Below are 22,633 nucleotides of genomic sequence, written 5' to 3' on the forward strand. Positions count from 1 at the left end.
GCATGTCTTCAAGTCCACTGATTTTTTCTGCTGCCTGTTTGACTCTGCTGTTGAACTCTTTTAATGAAATTTTCAATACAGCTATTTTATTTTTCAGCTCCAGATTTTGGTTTTTTAAAAAATAATTTGTATCTCATTGTTGCATTAAAGTCTTTGCCTGGTAAGTCTGTTGCATGTGTTTCATCAGGGACTGTTTCTGGAAATTTATTTTGATCCTTTGAATGGGCCATATTTCCCTCTTTCTTTGTATTTCTTCTGATGTTCTGTGGAAAACTGAGCATTTGGAACAATAGCCACATTTCCCAGACTAGTCTTTTCATCCCGGTGTGGAAGAACTTCATAAACTAGCAGACCTCTGACCCTTGAGATCAGCCCAAGGTAAAGGCTTAAGGTCTGAGAAGGTCTTTCCTGTATGGGTCCTATCTGGTCTTGAGAGTGTGTGTGTGTGTGTGTGTGTGTGTGTATGTATATATGTCTTACCCTTCTTATTTTCTCTGGCAACTTGTTTCTTAATTCCCCAAAGAATCTTACCCTAGCTTCATCCTGGGGACTTCAATGTTCTATTGTATTCCTTTCCCTGTAATCTCTTACCCTCACATGTCTACAGGCCTAGAATGCTTCTTTGGTTTCCATGCATACTTCTTTCTGTGGCTTTCAGCCTGAGATCCAAACTATGCCACCATTCCCAACTCTGAATTTGGATTCACGCAAAACAGAAAATAGTCCCTCAGGAAGCTCACAAACAAGCTAGGATGTTACAAACAAGTACCAGTCTGCTTCTTCCTCCCTCAGGGAGGGAAGCAGGAACTGGGCCATTTCCTCCCAACCACACTATGCCATGCTGGAAAGGGGATGGGGCAAAGGCAAGTAGAAAAGCCAAAAATTTCCTACCATAATAAATGTGGCTTTTTCTTGACTAGGCATTTGCTTGGTTGCTGTAGATATCTGATTGATTTTCAGAGCTCCTATAAAGTTATTTTTGTCGGTATTTATTTGTTTATTTGATGTTTTCATGGGGAGATGAAGACCAGGAACTTCCTAGTCTGCTATCTTGCTAGTGTCACTTGACAGACCATGACATTAGGAAGGGCATTTAGGCTAACTAACAACATAGCTCTTGGGGCATTTTCTGATATTAGAATGCCAGCTGACTTCTCCAAGTTTCTCCTCTTTTCTCTTCTTTTCTTGCTCACTTCTCTTTCAGCTTGTTGCTGCCTTCTCCTCTTACTCCAAATATCATCTCTAAGCAGACGACTTCCAAATGTATATTTCCAAATGGTACCTTACTTCAAAGACCCACATTTCAATTACCTGCTGATCATCTTCCCCTGGCTGACCTGCTAGCACTTATCCTCAATATATCCAAATAAAATCAAACAATAATTTTCTTTACCAAAATCAGTGTTGTTTATTTCCTAGGACCCCAGATATTGCTCTCTTGCCTGCTTCTGGGCAGAGGGGGCTGCCCTCAGCTCCTGCCTAGGACCCTGGGTATTGCTCTCTTTCCTGCTTCCAGGTGGACTGTTTCTGGTTATGGTTTGCTAATATTTTTGAGGATTTTTGTACGTATATTCATGAGGGATTTAAATATGGAATTTTTTTTTTTCGTAATGTCTTTTTCTGGCTTTGGTATCAAGATAATACTGGCCTCATAGAGTGAGTTGTAAAATGTTCCCTCATTTATTTTCTGGAATAGTTTGTAAAGAATTTGTACTAATTCTTCTTTAAATGTTTGGTAGGATTTCTTGGTGAAAATACCTGGGTTGGAGGGGGTTTTGGGGGGAAGACTCTAAATTACGAATTTATTTTTCTTGTTATAGATCTGTTCAGATTTTCTATTTCTTCTTTCAGTTTCAATAGTCTATATCTTTCTCAAAATATGTTCATCGGATCTTATTTATCTAATATGTTGGCATTTAGTTGTTCATAATATTCCCTTATACTTTCTGTAAGTATAGTAGTGAGGTCCATGTTTCTAACTCAAATGAGTAAGTAAATTGGTAAAGGGCCACAAAAATTTATTACATTGTATAACATTGAATGTACTAATCATCCTGACTTGAGTATCACATATTGCACACAGGTATTGATATTTAACACTGTACCCCACAGATATGTATGATCAACTATGTTTCAATTAAAACAAATAACATGAGTATGTATTTCTTTCACTTCTGGAAGTATGGAATATAGTTATAATAACTTTTGTTTTTGTCTACTAATTTCTATATTTCTATTTATCTTTTTTATTTCTCTATTTTTCTTGATTGATTTTTAAAATCCTCCTTATGAGTTTTATTTTCCAGCTTCTTTGCATGCAGGACAATTTTCTATTACTTGTTAGACATCGTGCATTTTACTCCATCGGATACTGAATTTTCTTTATTCCTATAAATATTCTTGAGCTTTTATTTAAGGACACGGTTAAGTTACTTGGAAACTGTGTGATCTTTCCAAACCTTGCTTTTAAGCTTGGTTAGGCAGGAACAGAGGAGCCTTTAAACTAGGGCTAATTTTTCCCCCTTCTGAGGCAATACATATCTGAGTACTCTATCCAATGTCCTGCCCTGTAAACTGCAAGGTTTTCCACTCTGGAGGATGGGAACATCTAGTAGTCCTGGCTCTGCTTGAGTCCTGAAGGTTATTCCTCTGCTCCTTTAAGGTGCTCTCCCACCCCTTGCCTCAGGTAATTTCTTCACACACCAGTGCTAGTCATTAACCAGCTAAAGACTCGAGGAACCTTCTGTAGATCTCCCTCTCTGTGCATCTCTTTCCTCCTTGTTATCTACTTTGCTAACCCTAGCTACCTTGGCCTGTCTGGACTCCAAGCTTCATCTCTTCAACTCAGTGAGATCATCAAGCTCTGCCTGGATTTTCCTTCCTGTGCTACAACCATTCTTTAGGCAGTAGCTGGGGCATTCAGAGGGCTTACTTTGTTTGTTTCTCTCTCTTAGGGATCACTGTCCTGCATTGCCCGATGTCAAATGTCCAAAAACCATTGTTTCATAAATATTGTACAGGTTTTATGTAGTTTCACGCAGTAGGGTAAATTTGATCACTGTCATTTCATAGTGGCTGGAAGCAAAAGTGTAGCTTATATTTTTGTAGGAGAAAACAGATAGTAAATAAATTCATAAAAAGATGATTAATGTAAATTCAGATTTGAGTTTTTTAGGGAGTGTTCAGGGAAGACCTCTCTGAGGATGAACTTTTAGCCTGAGACCTGAGAAGGAGCAAGCCATTCAAAGATCTGGAGGAAGAGAATTCTTGCATAGTATAAAAATCTGGCTAGTGCAAATGCCCCATATTTAAAACAAATCATTTGACTTAACCCTACCTTTTTAATCTCTTCATTTGTAATTGCCCTATTATTACCCTATTATTCAGATAATCTGAGTTCTTTCCAGTCCCTTATTTATACCTCTGCTTTTCCTTCTCCATTTGTTTTATCCCTCTAAATTAAAATGTCTTATTCTTCTACTTCTGCCTTGGGAAATCTTATCCCCTTTTTAGATAAGGCTAGTTGCCATCTCCTTCATGGAATCTTCCCTGATAACCTCTGTCAGAACTGGTATGTTTTTCCTCTGAATTCTTATAGCACTTTTTTGTCTTTTGGTGCCCAGGGTCCTAAACCCTCAATAAATACCAATTTTGGTACTTACTGTATTCTGATTTTTTCGGAATTTTGTTTTTTCCTGTATTCTAATTGCCTGAACACTGCCTAGCATACAGTAAAAAGTGTTTGTTTGATGAATGGTTATATATACTTATTTATATATATGTCTTTCTCTGAAACAGGACATTTTGATATAGCCAATTTGAACTGGCCATCTTGATGTGTATAAATTGTAAAAATACTTTATAGAATTTAAGTAATGTTTGCAACAAAACTGACTTTTATCCATTCATGAAGTTTACCCTGTGCCTTGCTTCTATCCAGTTCCTGATCCCTAACCAATCCCTTACCTCACTGCTGATAGTTACTTCATAAATTAGTTTTGCTATGCTCAACAATAGGGTAAAAATGTCTGTTGCACCTACTCTTATTTTACACAAAAATGAAAGATGTCCTCTTTTCAAAATGTCATTTTATAATATTTATTCCATTTTAGTTTAAAAGGATGGGTAATATGCATTGTTTTATCTTCCAGAGTGTCTAGCACTTTGTTTCTCAAAATGTGGTTTGCAGACCAGCAGCATCAGAGTCACCTGGGAGCTTGTGAGAAGTACAGAATCTCTGGCCCCATTTCAGACCTGTTGAACCAGAATCTGTGAGATGATTTTAATTTAAAGAATATGGACCAAAAATTTTTGCATTTAATACTATCTTTGTATTTAATAACAATAAAATGAGGTTATATTAAGGTAGAAAAAACTTAAACAGTAAATTGTTACTGATTTGCTTCAGCTAAGAAGGGCTCCCTCAGATATGGAGTTCCCAGAAATCCATCAGATTCCTGATTTATCCTTGTTTATGTGTAGCCAGTATAAAAAAGTGGGATACCTCCATATGAGAAAACTCTTGGCAACATTCCAAAAACTCACACTGCCACTCTTAAAATCAAGAAACACACCAGTTCTGCCCAGAAGTTTCTCTATACGGTGAAGAAACATTGAGGGGGAGGAAGAGGTGTGGTAAAGAGGCTGTAATGATTATCCTCTTACGTGTAAAAGAAGAAATATATATTCATATTCAATTGCTGTGCCATTATCCTTATTCAGGAATCCTTACAGACTCCTACAGTCCAGTCTGAAGAGCTGTCCATATTCAGCTCCCAGTAATCTTTCTTAGAAATGAAATCCTGGGCTCCCCATGCAACAAAATAGACCTTTCAGAATTCAAAGACCATCTTGATGGTCATGTCTGAACCTCAGATCTCTCACATCATTAAACAGTCTGATATTGTGATTGGTTATTTCACAACTGTTAAAGAATAATCCAGTTTACATTGTTTAAACAACATACATCTGAATCTTCACATTTAGGGTGACTTCACAGATTTCTTCATGATGATTCTCTCAAAATATAGTCTTACTCTTAAGAGCAGCAACTGCTGGAACCCCTTAGTGATAGTCTTGCTAAAAACAAACAAGGCCAAATTAAGCTTTTCTTTACCAGGCACATCAATGAGGTTAGTTTGGATAACTAAAATACAAGGGTACTTCAAAAAGTTCATAGAAAGATTTGTGTTATCTTTTAATTCTATTTTTCCATGAACTTTTTGAAGTACTTGTATATGTATAGTCTTCAAAATATTCTATTTATGTGGTACAAGTGGAGTTACATATGGTGGTTATTTATGTATTAGATGAGACTCTACCCGTGATTTATTGCCTAATATAGTTCCATAGGGTTATAGTGCTATTCATTCATTTATTCATTTAATTAATTCTTGCCTGTTTTTATTCATTCACTTATTCGTTAAAAGATACTTATTGATTCATATTATGCATTCAGAACCATGATAGATCCTGGAAAAACAGGGAGCAAGACAGACTTAGTCCATGGAACATAGACTCTAGTGGAATCTTTTGAATGAAGCCCCCAAACAGTATCTTTTTTCACTCTTGGTGAAAAACAAAAAACAAAAACAAACAAACCAAAAACTTCCATGTCCTTATGAAGAGAGCCACATTGTTGTTATCCTTGATGTCCTGACCTGACTCTGGGAATTGTATCTAGTTTACCATAATGATTCATTCATTCATTCAGCTGAATGGCATTCTTTGCTTCCTGTCTCCAGCAGATCTATGCCTACAAGACCACAGGAAGTAAAATTTCATGGTGAGAGAACTGATACCATGATACAATTTAAAAATATTTTGTGTACTTCTTATGTAATCAGGCATTTTAATAAAGGAAATAACTCTTATTTATTGCTGAACAAACCACTAAACTCTTTTTCCAAGTGATCTCCCCTTTCTGATAATAAAGATTTGCTGCTTATTTTATACATGTTCTTGCAATTACTTTGTTTGAGGCATTATTGTTACACTGTTGTAATTTGACTTGAATGAGTCCAATTATTTCATTATTTTACTAACTTGCTATTCACAGGGAAACAGTTAAAAGAAACAGGAATAGGATATGGTGAAATAATTTGAAAAGACAAGATAAGGTATGTATTTTTACTTTATTTGGGTAGTTTGTAAGGTAAACAATAACCGATTTAATTTTTTGAGCTCACTTCTTCCTCTAGCTCATGTCCTAATTCTTTGCTCCTCTTTTCCAATCTTCTGGACTATAACTGTCTATACTCCAATTTCTCTCCTCCTATTGTTTCTTAAATTGCCCCTTACCACTTCATTGAACTGCTCTTGCGAAAGACCCCTATAACTCCTTGTTGCTGAATACAAGTACAGTACTTAGTACCCATCAGTGTCAGGTACTGGGAATGCTATTTTTCCACCTACTCAGGCCAAACAACATGGAATCATCTTCTACTCGACATTCCATCCTTCAGCAAACATTGTGGCTTGACTCTATTTTTCAGAAACACATCCAGAATCCCACCATTTCTTATATGGTCTAAGCCTTTACTATTTCTTGCTTCTTATCTGGTTTCTCTGCTTCCTCCCTTGCTCACCCCATCTGTTCTTCCCTGTTCTCTGTCTGGAAAACTGATTCACCCAAATAGCTTCATTGTCCACAACCACACTTCCTTCAGGTCTTTACTCAAATGTCACTTCAGTGAGGTCTTCTCTGGCTACCCTAATTAACACTGGAAATCTAGACACTCCTTATTCTCCTTTCCTGCTTTTTATTTCTTCATTGCACTTATTTTCATCCCGCAAATTATATGCCTTACTCTTTATTCTTTGACTGCCTCATTCTCCTTCCTCCAATAGTGTTTTTGAATATTTTATTTCCCTGTTATATCCCCAGTTCCTAGGACAGTGGGTATTAAATATCTAGCACATTAAAAGTGCTCAAATAATTTGTTGAAAAGGAATACATTTTATTGTAACTAGGGTAATTTTGCATTGGGTCAGTAATAGACTGAATAGATTTGTTTTCTATAGACTTGGTTTATTGAGGGAGAATATCACAATTTTATATACAATTGTAATTTAAAAATAAAAACTACACATTAAAACAATAAAGTGTTAAACTTACAAGTATTCTTTATTGCTTTGTGTGATTTTAGTTTACTTGGAATTGAATAGCACATTTTATTTTTATCTGTGTCTTTTTATTAATTTGAGAATTGTTTTGGAATGGTACAGTACATACTAAGCTCTTTATTTTAGAAATGCTTCCATAGGCACCAGAGTCAAATGTAGCTATGACATCTAGGGATATGATAACTACTCACTTGTTAATCCAGCTGTTTCTTACTCTTTCCATATTATTCTCAGTGTCTCCCTTGTTGAATATTGCATTCTTTTTTATTTTTAATTTTGAGGGCAAGCATCTCATTTTTGTGATTGACCTTTTATAGGCTTAAAAATCTCATTTGTATTTTTTGAGAAAGCTCTGGTATTCTCTCTTAATGTCTTTAAAGTGGAAAGGAAATATTATTAAGAGAAGCACTTTTTCACAATTTAAATAAATGAGGACCTTAATGCTAAAAAGTAGACTGTTAAATTAGCATTTAGGAGAACTCTGACTGAAATTGTGGCAAGCAGTACCATCAGACAGATGCCAAAGGACAAGGACTTTTTCAAAACTAATTTTTGGTTACAATTCTTTTCTGGGACTAGCACTGCCTGTGGGTCCCAATAGTTCTTAAACAGGAATCAAAATTGTACATGAATGTGGAAATCATCAATGACTTTTCAATTAGATGTAGGTGATATTTATGTGTCATTGAAGAAATATTTTAGTATTTATGTAGCCCTATAGAATCTTGCCCTAAAGGATATTACAGTTTTCTAGAAAAATTGAAGTAGACAATACAACATTAACATAGATTCATACAAATCAAAATAATAAGAATAGATTGTAAGAATACTTACAAAGGGTTTGGAAATGGTTTATTGGAAAAACATGTTAGAGTTATAAACTGGGACTGAATAATAGTTAAAACAAAAATTTAGTATAATAAGTGGATCAATGAAAAGTCTGCAAGACTTAAATGTTGATGTTTCTTCAGAGATTCATTCACTGAGTTCTTTTAATTCTATAACTTCTTAAAGAAACACTATACTCAGATGTTCTCCTGGTCTCAAACCCATAATTCCAACTCTTCTCTGACCATTTTCATTTGGACATCCTTTAGCCACCTTAAACTTAGTGGAATAATAATAACCACTATTTGTTGAGGAATTATCATTTGCTGGACAGTATTCTGTGTGCTTCATTAATGTTAGTTGTTTTAATCCTCAAAATAATTATGAGTTGGTTCTTTTATTACCTCAGTGTTTTTCTTTTTCTTTTTAAACAAGAAGTTTATTTAAACAGATGCTTGACTTGAAGGGAAAACTATCTAGGATTTCTTTTTTTTAGAGTTATTTATCCTTTCTTAAAGACAAATTGCCTACATGAAACACCTATGTACAAAATGTTATAAAATTGTCCTTGGTTTTACAATGATAAATAAAAAACATTTAAATTCTCCAATTGAACAAAGTATGCAAGCATTTTTACGTTTTTTCTTTTTTTGTTTTTTGTTTTTATTAAAACAGGGGGAGCAAAGTAACTTACTGGAATATAAAGATAAGAGTTGAATGAGCATGCCACTAATGGAGAAAGGGGGTATTTTCACAGAATCAGTATTTTTCCCCATCTCATCTCCACTTAATGTCAATCAAAACATACCATTGGCCGTTTAGTAAAAAGAAAAATGCAATATGCTTGTGCACATACACCAGTTACTTTATATGCAGTAAAGTGAAGGAAAAAGGGAAAAAGTGAAAGAATAGAGAAAGCTATACTGTAGTAGTCAGGATGTGGTGAACCAAATTGTGTTTTTCTTATTGGGAATGTATTCCTTGGTCTATAAGAACAGAGTTCTGGAGTACAGTAGCAGATTCCCTTTCTAGTAGATACCTCCTTTCTGCTCCTGGAACACATCAATTGTATCTTCAGCCTCCATTTCCAACTCTGCAGGTGTGTCTGTTTTATTGATTGCTGCCTGTGAAATCGGAATCCAATCTGCCTCGTTAATAAACCCTGTCGTTCATAATAGGCTTTCGTTTCTTTACTAGGTGGTGTAGACCTCTTAATCTTAAACTGCACCACAAAACCATCTGGCCCTGCCACCTTCAAATTAATATGATCATCGTTCTTAGTCTTGTCTCCTTCCTTGGGCTTTTCATCAGCCACAGTAAATACCAGGGTCTCTTCAGATGGCCCTTTACAAAAGAGGTACCAGGTCTGTGCCAAATGAGCACATAAGCAGCACCAGGGGTGCCGTACCTTAGTTTTGTACACGAGGAAAATGATACTTTTGGAGTTTAGGAAACTTGTCCAAGGTCACACAGATATTAAATGACACTTCTAATTGCAAAGCCTATGTTCTTAATCACTGTGTTTACTTTCAGTAGAATTCTTCAGGTGTTCTCTCAAACTACTTCTTTTACCTATTTTCCATATATCATTGAATGGCACTCTATCAATCAAGTCAGAATTCTAGACGTGTTCCTCTTCTTCATTTCCTGCATCTGAATAGCCAGTTAGTCATGTCTATTCTTCCTCCTATATCTCTCAGAACATTTCCTCTTATTCATCATTATTGCTGCAGCATCATAGTTCAGTCTCTTAAGTCTTACCAGCTTATTAGCTAGTCTGTCTAGTTGGGGCAAGCCATCAATCAGTCTTGCCCCAACATTTTCCATGTCATAATTTAAGTAGTTTTTCTAACTGCCTATATTGTCATGTCACTTTTCTGCTAAGATCCTTAAAGAACTTTCTATCACTTATAGGATAAAGTCAATCTCTTGAGTTTGGTGAATAGGGCTTTTCATAATCTGGTCCTTGCTTTTACTCTCATCTTTCTTTCCTGAAACTTCTTTTTATAAATCTCATGTTTTAGCCATAGAGAACCTCGTACAATTCTTGAACACATGCTATTCTTCCTGTCTGAAATATTTTTCTATCCTTCCCTATAACTCATTCCATATCTTATTACAGTAGTTATTATATGGAATGTTAAATGAATGTTTGCCATTCTCCAGTTCTAAGTACACTGTAAACTCTCTGAAGGTTTGATCTATGTCTTATTTATCTTTAAATCTTTTATATCTTATCCTTATATAGTCTTATTTATCTAGCGTATAATGTACCTACTAACTCATGAGCTCTGAATCACTGAGTGAATGGATGGATGAACGGATACACAAATAAACACCTCATCTATAGGTTTATATTTGGTTTTGCCAATGAGGGGACACACTTTAAAGACTCAGTAGTTAAAGAAAGTAGGAGACAGCTGTCTGATTGAATTGGTTAACACAGAGACATACAGTTGGAAGAATTTCATTCTTGATGTTCTTTGGATATTTATGAAAGCATAACATATTTAGAAGCCCAAGAAATTTTGTTTGTTGATAATGTGCAGAACGTCTAGATACTGAGGCTTGGAGTGGTTGACTGATTTGCTCAAGCTTTTTCAGCTAATAGTTGCAGAGCTTGAATTTGAGCCAGAGTCCTCAATTTTACCTATTTTAGTATATATACTACTTAGTCCAACTTCCTTATTTAACCGGTAATGAAAGTAAGGCCTACGGTGAATAATCCATCCATGGTCCCAGAGCTTCTTAGGGACAGAGACTTCCAATCCTGTGCTTCCCCCATTGTGAGAAGCAGTATAGTGTAGTGACCAAGAAGCAGAGTGAAGCCAGCTTTCCTAGACTTATGTAAATCTTAGCTGTGACATTTATTCCCTGTGTGATTTGGGAGAATTCAGTATTCATATCTGTGAAATGGGGGAGACTATCTACATCATAGCGCTAATGTGACAGTTAAATACATTAATATAGTAAGGTCCTTAGAAAGTACCTGCCACATAGTAAGCATTAGACAGATATTACTTGTTAAAAAGTGCAATAGTGCTTTCTCCTATATTGTGTTCCCACTGTGTCAATATTATAGGATCTGTCACGCTGTATTCCAGTGTCTTTATGCCCTTCTAGACATAGAGTTTTTTAAGGACAGAGATCATTCCCTAGTCAAGGGTTTAGCATAGTGTCTGGCACATAAGAGGCATTAGATAACATATATATTTTTAAAAATAATAACTTGTTTGTCTTTGGAAAATAAAAATTGGATAGATATTTCACTGTCTTTGACATTAAATCAGAATTCGTTCAAAATTTGTGAATTATTATGTCTAAAAAAGAGACAGTGGCAGGCATGGAGAAAGCATGGTATGTGCTATTTGGCCAACAAGAGAATTAAACCACCTGGCTCAGGACATCACCACTATAGGATTTCTCACCCTGACACAGTAGTTATCACCCTAATTATTTTCTGTCTGCAAATAGCATCACATGATTCTTCCTCAGTCTTGTCTAAATGAACTTGAAGAAGCCTAAATTTGAAGCAGCATTTGCATGCATCATTGGTCATAGAAATACTTAATTATTGGCTTGACCAGGTTCGTTCTTTTAAATCTTTCTGACCATGGTACCAATTCTGAGTTTGGATTTGGTCCTCATATTCTTCTTTATGGTAATTAGAATTGGGGCAAACATTTCATCTGGCAACTTGAACAAGTTAGAGATCAATTATAGCATAATGCAAAACATAAGTGTTTTGGAGGGAGCCTAGGTTGGAATTCTGACTCTGCTGCTTATAGCTGTGTGAAGTTCAGCAAGTTATTTGACTTTACTCAGCTTCAGTTTTCTCATATATAGATGGAGGTAAAATGCATACTTCTCAGGGTTGATATGAGGTGTAAATTAAATTATTATGTAAAACACTTGGCACAGTACCTGACACGTTGTAAACACTAAATAAACAGTAGGTTTTTGTTTTTAAACAGTGGATGGTGTCTGGCGTAATCCTGCTGACATTGCCGATTTGTCTGGCTACGACAAGGGCTACTGCGAGGCCTGGAATCCTCACAGCGCCGATTGTCTAGCTCTTAATCCTGTTCATGACCCCAATTGTAAAGCTAGGCGACCACGCTAGATGTCACGGCTCTTTCACCTGCCGGTAATCCTGCACTGACTGGGCTGATGGTTGAGCTAGGGCTGAATCTGGAACTCCCAGACCCCTCAAGCCCATTCACAGACTGAGTCACAAACCCTTCACACGCCAGGCTGGGTCACCAGACTCCTTCACATAGGTCTATGAGCTAGGTAACTGGCCACACGGTCCTTGGAAGCTGCAGGTCTGGAAAAACATGGCTGCACAGGGCGGGGGCCAGAGGCAATAAAACACCAGCCAAAGCAATGCTGTGCAGGCGCACTCATTCCACCCACACAATGTTTATGGAACCACCCCTATCTGGCCCTGAGGCAAGGGGAGCCTGACCAAATTCATACATTTTCCCAATTGATGGCATGTTCATTTAAGGTATAGTCTCATATGAATATAGTGCTGTGTGTTGTCTGTTATATAATTTTAGATATTTAAGTCAAGTGTTTGTCTTTTAAGAAAGATAAGGGCTATAGTTAGAATAATGGAAAATATATACATCAAATTTGGAATAGGTGATACACAGGCCACTTGTATCAGAATCTTTTGTTAAAAATACAGAATCCTGGGCCGGCCCCGTGGGGCACTCGGGAGAGTGCAGTGCTTGGGAGTGCAGCGGCGCTCCCGCCATGGGTTCGGATCCTATATAGGAATGTCTGGTGTGCTCACTGGCTGAGCGTGGTGCTGACGACACCAAGCCAAGGGTTGCGATCCCCTTACCGGTCACAAAAAAGACAAAAAAAAAAAAAAAAAAAAAAAATACAGAATCCTTGTCCTCACCCAAATTTGCTATATTAGAATCTTTGAATTTGGGCCCTAGGAATAAAAAATTTTCAGAAGTACTCGAGGTTATTCTGATATAAATCGACCATAGATAAATTTGCAGAAATATTTATGTACAAAGTAAATGTTTTCTTGAAAATTGTTAACTGATTTAAATATTTTATTCTTATATGAAGTCATTTCTACTGAATTACTTACCTTCTAACACTGATGATTTAGTAAATAGAAAATTTCTTACTTTATTTGTGAGTCTCTGAGGTTATACATCGGTATTTTCTAGATCATATGAATTGCATTAATTTTATTAAATATATTTCCAATCTTATTTGAAAATAATTATAGTTTAACGTCCAATTTAAAATAACATTTGCAACAAATTTAAGACAAGAATTTAGATTTTGTGGCTGTGTCGTATTATTTAATCTTGGTTTGGAGACCATCAACTTTGAACACCAACACAGAAGTAAAAGCAAAACAGATAAACAAGGAAAAATCTAGAAACAAACTCCATCCCACCCTTGCTCCTGAGCCCTGCATTGAGCAACAGTTAGTATTTATATCTACGCAATGAGAACATAGTAATGCTTTGCATGCTTTTGTATATGCTGCTCTGTCAGTAATGTTGTCCTTACTATATATATATATATGTGTGTGTGTGTGTGTGTGTGTGTATAAATATACATATATATAAAGCATACAAAAGGGTTTGCTATGCCTTAGATATCATTTGCTCTAGGAAGTCTTCCTGAATATCCCCTGCTTTCACCCCAGTCCAGATCACATACCTCTTTTATTTCTTTCATATACCTGTCACACTGTCCTTGGACATGTCTGTTTGTCTCCTAGACTGTGAGCTCCTTGGGGACAGGGGCTCTGCCTTTCCAGTGCCTTGCACAATATTGGGCCCAGAGAAGGTATTCGGTAAGTGTCTATTAAATGATTAAGTCAATTTTTGTTTGTCTTTCCAGATTTATGAGATGATTGTGTTCCTGAGAAGTGGCATTGAATTCAAACACTTCAATCAAATTAATTTTATCCCCAGAAATAAAAGAGCAAATTTCAGTTGTTCAGTTTTGTCCTATTTTATTAATACCGAAGTAAGATTATATTTTTCTATCTTAACCAAGATTCCCCCCTACATTTATTTAAACGCTTTGCATTTTTTCATTTAATCATTGGTGTTTAATGTCCCAAATGGATGATGTAGTAGAAAATATGGCTTTAAGGTTCAGAAGCCAGATGTACACAAGTTCCAAATAATAGCATTGTAAGAAAGATGAAGAGCCAGGCTGTCCATTTCAAAAGATTCTCTGGAATGGAGGAGAGGAAGAATTGGCAAGGAGTTAGAACTTTAGCTGCCTCCACGCAACCTGGGGAAAGGGCCATGTGCTCTTTCTCCATTGTTTTAGCCCTGGTTTGGAGTTGGGGAGAGAGAGAGAAAAAGATAATTCAGATAGGTTTGTAGAATTTGCAAGTAGAGAGAACTTGTGTCCCATTCCCAAGTAGTGGCTTTGAAAGTTCCCCTCATTCCTGATGCAGCCTGGGAGAAGTAGGATAGATATATTTTTTATAGTCATAAAGGGTCAAATTTAAGAGGTTATTTGGATATTATGTTTTTTCAATCAGGAATTTTATTTCATATTTGTAACATAATCCCATTGTTTAAAATGTGATGGAAATAAGAAATAAAAAGGAATTGCCACCCCTCGCCCCCCAAATTTTCAAAAGGAGTCTATAACAAAACTAACAAAACATTCCAAAATGTTAATAGTGACTCTCTGGTTGGTGGGATTATGAATAACTGTCATTTTCATATTTACGCTGCTCTGAATTTTGACAAATTTCCTTAGTGAAATGGTTTCTTCAACTTGGTTAGCCTGGCTAAACATTATTTATTATTTAGTTAAGTTTTCATCTCTTCCCCTTACAAACTCATTAGTTAGGCAGTGTATCCCTGCTCTATGCTCCTTTAATATTCTGGACAATTTATTCTCTTTTCACCAGTGTATATTAAAATAATCATCTATTTCCTTTCCTTGAGAGGCAGGGATCATTTCTTATTTATATTTGAAACAACACATAGCACGAAATAGATGCTTAGTAAATCTTTGTTCAATTCACTAATAAAAAAAACCTCAGCATAAAATTGTTTATGGTTTGCTCAAATTAGTTTCAGATAAAGTTCTCTTTAATTAGAAAAAAAAACACCCTGTTTATAAATAAGTCATATGGAAAGACATATGAATTGTGGAACTCTGAAAATCACATTAAAATCAGAACAAAAATCTAGGTTCTTAGGCAATGTAAGACCATGTAAAATATATGTGAACATCTTATATAAAATGTATCTGAACATGCTTTGTTCACTAATAGTTTGGTTGCTTATGATGAAGCTGAGAAACTGCTGTAAGAGTTTTGATTTTGTTTTCTATTTTTGCTATATGACATTTGTCATCTTTTGACAGTGAAAACTCAAAAGCAAACACAGATTTTTCTTGTTTGACATCATTTGAGAATGTGTAGTAAAATTCACACCTGGAACACTGTGAATAGTGATTATTTTAGTATAATTCTTCATAACTTGCTATAGAAAAAGGACAAGTAAGTATAATTTAGCTATAAGATTAACTATATAATTGGTGTGATATTGATTATGTTCAAGCTAGGAATAGAAATGATACATTCAGGACCATTTAACAAAAACAGTGATAATTAGGCTTAAAGGCTGATAATTGGAGAAGTAATAAGTTGAGGCATGCATATACTTCTTGTTTACATAACAAGCAAGGGAAAATTAGATTTTTTTAAAAGATAAAACCCTCTAAGGATTTTAAATCTCTATAGTAAAGGTGGGAAAAATGCTATTACAAGTTAGTCATTTTGTCTTCTGGTCTACCTCTGTTTTTTGCACATTTATTTTGTTTAAGCACTTTGTCAAATATTAGATTTCTTTTCTTCTAAACTATGACCTCTTTGAGTATAGGGTCCATGTGTTATTTGTTTCTGTATAGTTGTTAGCACATGGTAGGTATTCAAATTTTTATTGAATTGAGTTAAATTGGATTAAGATGCTTCTCTCTAGTCTTCAGTCTAGAAAGTAGGCCTTGCACGAGTTTTCCTGTCGGGGTATACTGGGGCAAAAAGTGAAAGTCAGCTCTTTGTCCTAATCTTCAGAATTGGAAAAAGGCAGTCATGATCTAAGAGAAGTGGGACTTGGAAGGTTTCTTAAACCTGGGAGTTAGTCCAACATTGGAATGGGCTCTAATTACTTGTTTCATATATTTCTTTTCTGATAGGTGATGACAAGAATCACTATTAGGCTAGGGGGCAAGAACATCTGTAAAAGTGAGTACGATTTGCCACCTTTACATTCTAGTATCATACAGTGAGGTTCCTCATTGTATGCCAGGTTTTGGATTGGGCATTCTTACCCTTTTCCTTAGTGGTAAAATGTCATCATTTTTCAAGCTGTCAAGAAAGCATTTTTGTATTTCTCGAGTTGGTCAAACTTAACTAAGTACTTTTGGATTGATATATCTGCCAAATTAAGTTGTTTAGAACATTTCTATGGGTCCCAAAGAATAGAGGTGCAAAGGGATAAAACATATGTAAATAATGTAAACAGTGCTGTGATGCATTTTCATATGTGAAAAATAGGAATTTTTTGAAATATTCTTCTTGAGCTCGTAGTATTATCACTGACCGTGTTAATGATCAGAATATATTTCTGAACTAACTGCCAACCTAATGTTTAGCTGTTTTGTGTTAAAAAGGGTCAAAGCAAAGGCCTTTGAGATCTAAGGCAAAAAACCAGTACCATGAAGGCTGAAAAGTGTTTTCTTGAAATACCAGCGTTGGCAATAACCTTTAGAATCCAGTGTTTTCTTCAAAGGCAATCAATATTAGATGGCCTTTTCTCTGAGATAAACATTGTATTAAAGAGCATGTCTAAACCCTCAGGGCTTAAAATAGCAAAAAGAGGTAGGAACTGAAAGTACATTGAATCCATGATGACTTGCATACTTGGAGGATTAATAAAAATTGAAGTCAGCAAGAGTCCCAAGATGCAGGAAGGATCAAGGAAGGAAGCACACCATGGTGACCATGTTTCTCTCCTATTGGCCATGAATTGGGCAGCTGAAAGGTGACTCTTCTGCTTAGTGATTTCTATAATTGTGTATCTGTATGGTTGGATTGTGACTGGTCCCTACTTTTATTTCATTCTTCAGAGAGGAAAATTCCACTTTAATATTGCTGGGTATGACAGGAAATAGCATCAGTAGCATAGTACCTCACACGTAGTAGGACCGAATGAATGAAAATCAGACTATTGTTTCATTACAGTAGGGTGTCTGGAACATTTAATTCCTTGGATATTCAATTTTGCAATACTTAATGTGTTGTTTGAATTCATGGCTGTCAAATTGTGCTAATAGAATCTTACTGGATTTCTAAATGAGAGCAGGCTAAACAAGAACCCATTTTAATCAACTAGGATCCAAGGAAATTTTACTATAGTGGGAAAGCTCTGAACTGGAAGAAATAAAAAACTTACCTGGGAATATTTCTCAAAAACTGTATCCCCTGCTACTTCTTCTCCTAGCCCCCACAAAAGTCACATCAAGATCTCCAAATCAGATAATATGTAATATAAAAAAAGAATGTTCATGCAATGTGGATTTCCTCTTCTATTTCTCTTCACCTCCTGAATTTGAAAATCAATGGAGAAGTTGAGCTATAAAATTTTATGGTTGTGTTAGTAAAAATTTCACTACCTAGTGATGGTTTTCTTCCCAGGAGTTATCAGTTCTATACTTCTCTTCTTCATTGGGACTTGTTTACTTGTTTAGTGTACGGATTTATTCTTTCAGGTTATGGGCATTAATTCTAAGAACTTTTATAAGATAAAGGTAGTGGACTAAATAAGGATGATTTTCTCTTTCTCCGGTTTCTTTTTGCCAGGGTAATATTTGACATCTTGGATCAAAGAACTTTAGAAATATGAACTTTCTTGATCTTTAGAGGTAGAATGTCTGCTGTTGTAACCTGACTAAGTTCTATTATACTGGTAGAAATAGTAGCCCTGGCATTTAGTAAGCACTCAAACAATGATTGTTTCAGCAAAGTATCTCCATGGTTTAATAATACACATTGTAAAAAAAATTGATTAAAAGTAATTTAAAATGCAATTTTATTCTTATTTTGATTCTTGGAATAAAGAGGTAGACATTTTTCTAGTTATATTTACATTCATTTGAGAGAAATACAAACTGGATGACTTGGGGCTTCTTAATGGAATAGAAATAATCTTTTTAAAGATAAATTATTTTTATTCTAATGAATTGTTTGTGATTGCTGATTATGGTCATTTGAATTGCAAAAGAGCTTTTATTCATCAGTCTGTGATAGAAAGTTAAGTTGAGCCCCAAACCAGTAAATTCCTAGTCATATATCTTGTTATCTAAGTCCTTGGTATCATCTCCATGTTTTGTGCACAAAGTAGCTACTCAAATATATTAATCATTGTGGTTGAAAAATAAATATTTTCTTATAAAAATAATAGAAGCTTATTGTAAAGAATTATATTGAGAAGAAAAAAACAGATAAAAGTTATCTATAATTCTACCTGTATGAAAATATTAACTCCTGCTGATTAAAGGTTTTAAAGTTTGGTGAAAATTTTCTAATTTAAGATAAACTATCTTAAAAATTTTCAGTCATCTCCTTTAACCCCAAAAGCTTTTTATCCCTTTTCATTTGTAAACTCCATACTCCCAGTCTTGGGTCCAGTGATAAACAGGCTTCATTACTTAAAATATTCTAGATTCATAATAATTTTTAAGAAACATGTGTAGTCACTCAACGACCACCATCAACCACTTTTCCCTACAAAAGAGCTTCTCTTACTCCTTTTCTTCCGTGGATTATTTAGACCATTCCCTACTCCTCTTTTGTTGAGACTTTTAAGGCAAAGGGGTATATGTTTGGGCTACTTTGGTTAGATTCATTGTCTTTTCAAAGTGCTTTAGTATCTTGATCATTGCTACTATCAAAATATTTTATTTCCCTGTCATTTTTTGTTGGAAAATTGTAGATAAAATATATTTTATTTTTAATAGTGTATGACTTATCTAAGTGTCTCATAATTCAAATATTGAAAATTCCTGTCCAATTCTTATTGAGTCAAAAAATGACTTAAATGTTTATTTTTTGTTAGTGAATAGTTCAATCTCACTAAGACATACCAATTTTGAGTTCGTCTTGTCTGTTTTAAAAGACCCCAGGTACTCAAGTCAGGACACTTGGTAAACCTTTTAATATCATCTATCATCTTATTTGAATTATGTCTTCTATGGGGTTCTGGGAATGAACTGAGTTGCCTCAAAGTGTAAAAATCAGGCTGAGCTGGTTGGAAGTTAGCATCTTAGGCGAGATTCTTAATGCCCATTAGACACGCAGCATGCAGGCTGTATTTTGTACCAGTAGCCAGGTGTGGGCAGTGATATAGGGCTTGGGGGATCTCTCTCTCCAGCCCGGGGATCTAAGGCATTCAGTGCAAAACCTGGCCAGCAGCCCGAGTGAGTAGAAGCCATGTGACTCTGGTGAGTTGGAGTGTGCAATTCCTCCTGCTTCAGAGCTACCTGATCCGAATACTAAGCAGACCGAGTGCCCGGCTGAGTGTAAGACACTGAAGGCACTGCAGAGGAAGGTGTTTATTCCAGAGGCGTTACAAAACATGGAGATTAAAGACCAGGGAGCCCAAATGGAGCCGCTGCTGCCTACGGTAAGAGATAACCTGCTGTCATGTAGAGAAACCGCGTTTGCTGCAAAACCTGTCAGGCAAGTGGTCTGCTAGCTAGGTGAAGTGAGTGTACTTTTGGGGCGGTGGATAGCTTCCACGACATATGGACAGGGGTCTCCTCCCATCACGGGAGACTGAAATGCATAAAGCAAAACACATGATCCCCCCCCCTCACCCCCGCTTCGCAATATGGATGCAGTACGGTGATGAAATGTCTCATGTTTGCTGCTGTTTGAAGAAAAGGCTAGGTTTTAGCAGCAGGGGCAGTTGCGTGTCTCTCTCCCTGCCTGTTACTGACTATATCTCTGTTTCTCATGCTGTGCAGTGGTGGCTCAAGCCCCTGAAAAAAAGCCCTCTTTTATCATATTTAATCCCTGATAAATTTCCTCCCCATGCCTCATTCCCGGGCAGTGAGGTGAGGGAATCTGCTGCTGTTGCAGCTCTTAAGATTTAGTCTCCGCAGAAATCAGGCTAAAGAACAGAAGGATCCTCTTTGTGGGTGTGTGTGTGTGTGTGTGTGTGTGTGTGTGTGTGTGTATTTTGTCAGTCTCTTTCTCAAAGGGAAATGGGTCGTGGTTCATGTACAAAGAAGGAATGCATTTTGGGGGAACAGGTACACATTCAGATTTGAATATCTGAAAGGTTCCTGAACTGTCCTTTGGAAATAGCCCATCTGTTTACCTCTGGGTCTGTAAGCCCCTCCCTAGATTTAATTTTTGGATAAGTGATTGATTTGCCTGTCCTCTCCGTAACCTCTCTGTTTGGCTCGCAGACTTTGGAGATCTTCAGGCAACATCTTTTTCAGTCTGGAGCAGCTGATGTTGCTGTGTTCAAGGAAAAAAGAAAAAAAAAAAATCCAGTATTTTTTTGATGCAACAGAAATGCCAAACGCTAGCTTCCAGCCATCTATCAGCACTGTCATAGCAGAAATCCTCTCCCTGCACCAAACCAGAGGGGCTGTTTCTCAGCTCTCTGTTACTTAGATTGGCGACCCACCTTGCACACTAGGGACTGGCAGTAAACTGTCCATTTCTGAGTCCATTCCTAGGCTGTGAACATTATCTTTAAATCAAATGAAACCGTAGGAGGAGTGGGCAAATTCTGGGACACTGTATTTTCCGGGCCTTACTTCTCCTGCCGGGCTCAAATGCTGCGGAAAGGATTACAGCTTGCATCCCGGAATCAGCGGTGGCTACTGAGCATGCCCAGTTCTCCTCAGGACGCCAGGTTTGGGCAGGGAGGGAGTAGGGAGATGGGAAGAATGCAGAAGTCACCACCAAGAATAGAGCCTAAATAAAGAACAGCGGCAGTGTCAGAGAGGGAAAAAGGAAGCATGTCAATTAGCCTCACTGCTTAAAAGAGAGATATTTCTTTGTGGAATCAAAGTGGAGGTATTATATAAAAATAAGAGTAAAACATTTGTCCATCTTCTCAAACTTGAATAGATACATAAATTAGGATTCTGTGGTTGCTCAGAATAAATAATGTCAAGGAACTTATATGTTCCCTGGATGACAGAGAGGAACTATACACAGGAATTGCTGTATGGAGATTTAAGGAAGAAAAGATACAGGGGGGAAAAAACCTTTTTTTGACGGAAGAGGAGGGGAGGACTTGTCCTAGAAAAGCAGGCTGAATCCAGTTTGATGTGGCTTATGGATTGTCACTTGTGGGGGACAGTTAAAGGGTTTAGGACTAAATGAGGATTAACTGGAGGAATTTAGAAGAGGATGACATTACTGGACTAGATGGGCAACCAATTTGTGTCTTAAAAGAGCAGGGAAAATACAGGTTTGGCAAGAAAAGAAAGTGTACAATAAAGCTGATGGAAATTTTTGAAGGCTAAAGTAAAAAGTTTGCATTTCATGGGGATAATGGCCAGTATAGTTACATAGTTTAATGGCAGGAGAGGATCATGTTAGCAGTTCTTTATAAGAAAAACAGGCCTGAGAGACTAGAAAGGATGCTGAATTATTGGTCTATCTTTACACTTGTATAGTATTTTTGACTTTCCCAATTGCTTTTACGACCTTTATAAAAAAGTTTTCAAAACAAGCATGCTATGTGAAGCAGATTTTATTTTCTTCCTTTTAAAGATGAGAAATTGAGACACAGGGAGTCTGAATAGCAGTCTAAGGCCAAATGGTGATGAAGCCAGGAGTAGAATATAGGTCTTCTAAAACTAGTTCAGAAATGAAAAAAAAAAAAAAAAAGAATTCAATACTTTTTTACATTTCATTCTTAACCAGGCTTAACATGATCAGTTCCTGGACTGGAGTTTTATGCTTGGAAGCGAGAAAAAGAAATAGCTTTTGGCTCTGTTTTAGAAAATTAATAAGATGACTTTGCAAATAATTATGTGAGAGGCAATATGGCATAATATTTGAGTACACAGTCTAGTAAGTCCCAACACTAATATTTATTTGCTGTGTGATATTGGGAAAGTTATAGCCTTAGTTTCTTCAACTGAAAATTGAGAAGAGAATGGTATATATCCCTTGAGTTTTGTGATGAGTAAATGAAAAAACCTATTTGAAGTACATGACATTTATAAGTGCTCAATAAAAGCTAGTTACTATTATCATTTTTGAAGGAAATACAGACATTGACATGAATTCTAGGTTTCAAGTTTTCATTAAAGGTGGTTTGTCAGTACTGTCTGCTAAGAAGTAGAAGTGGGAAATGGAACATTGGAAAGGACTCTATAAAGTGGAGGTCAAAGGTGGGAGTTTTTAGTTGTAACTATGGAAACTTTGCAGTATGGTTGGAAAGCTAATTGGAAAAGCATTAAATACTGATATTAGGTATGGGACAGAAGCATCAGAGGTAGGTAGAGAAATGAGAGGGAAAGAAAAATAGGAATGAACAAGTATGTCAAACTAGTGAATATATTAATTCTGATTCAAGTGAAATGAAGGAAAGATTCTCGTTAAGCTTCCCAAGGTTTACCTCTATTTGGTGTA

General features: G+C 36.2%; 1 pseudogene; it reads right to left on the reverse strand.

The window, feature by feature from the left end:
- Positions 1-8,981: 8,981 nt before the first annotated feature.
- On the reverse strand, positions 8,982-13,697 carry LOC134369315 (small ubiquitin-related modifier 2-like; annotated as a pseudogene).
- Positions 13,698-22,633: the final 8,936 nt, after the last annotated feature.

Source organism: Cynocephalus volans, chromosome 1, assembly GCF_027409185.1.
Source record: "Cynocephalus volans isolate mCynVol1 chromosome 1, mCynVol1.pri, whole genome shotgun sequence".
NCBI classification, from domain to species: Eukaryota; Metazoa; Chordata; class Mammalia; order Dermoptera; family Cynocephalidae; genus Cynocephalus; species Cynocephalus volans.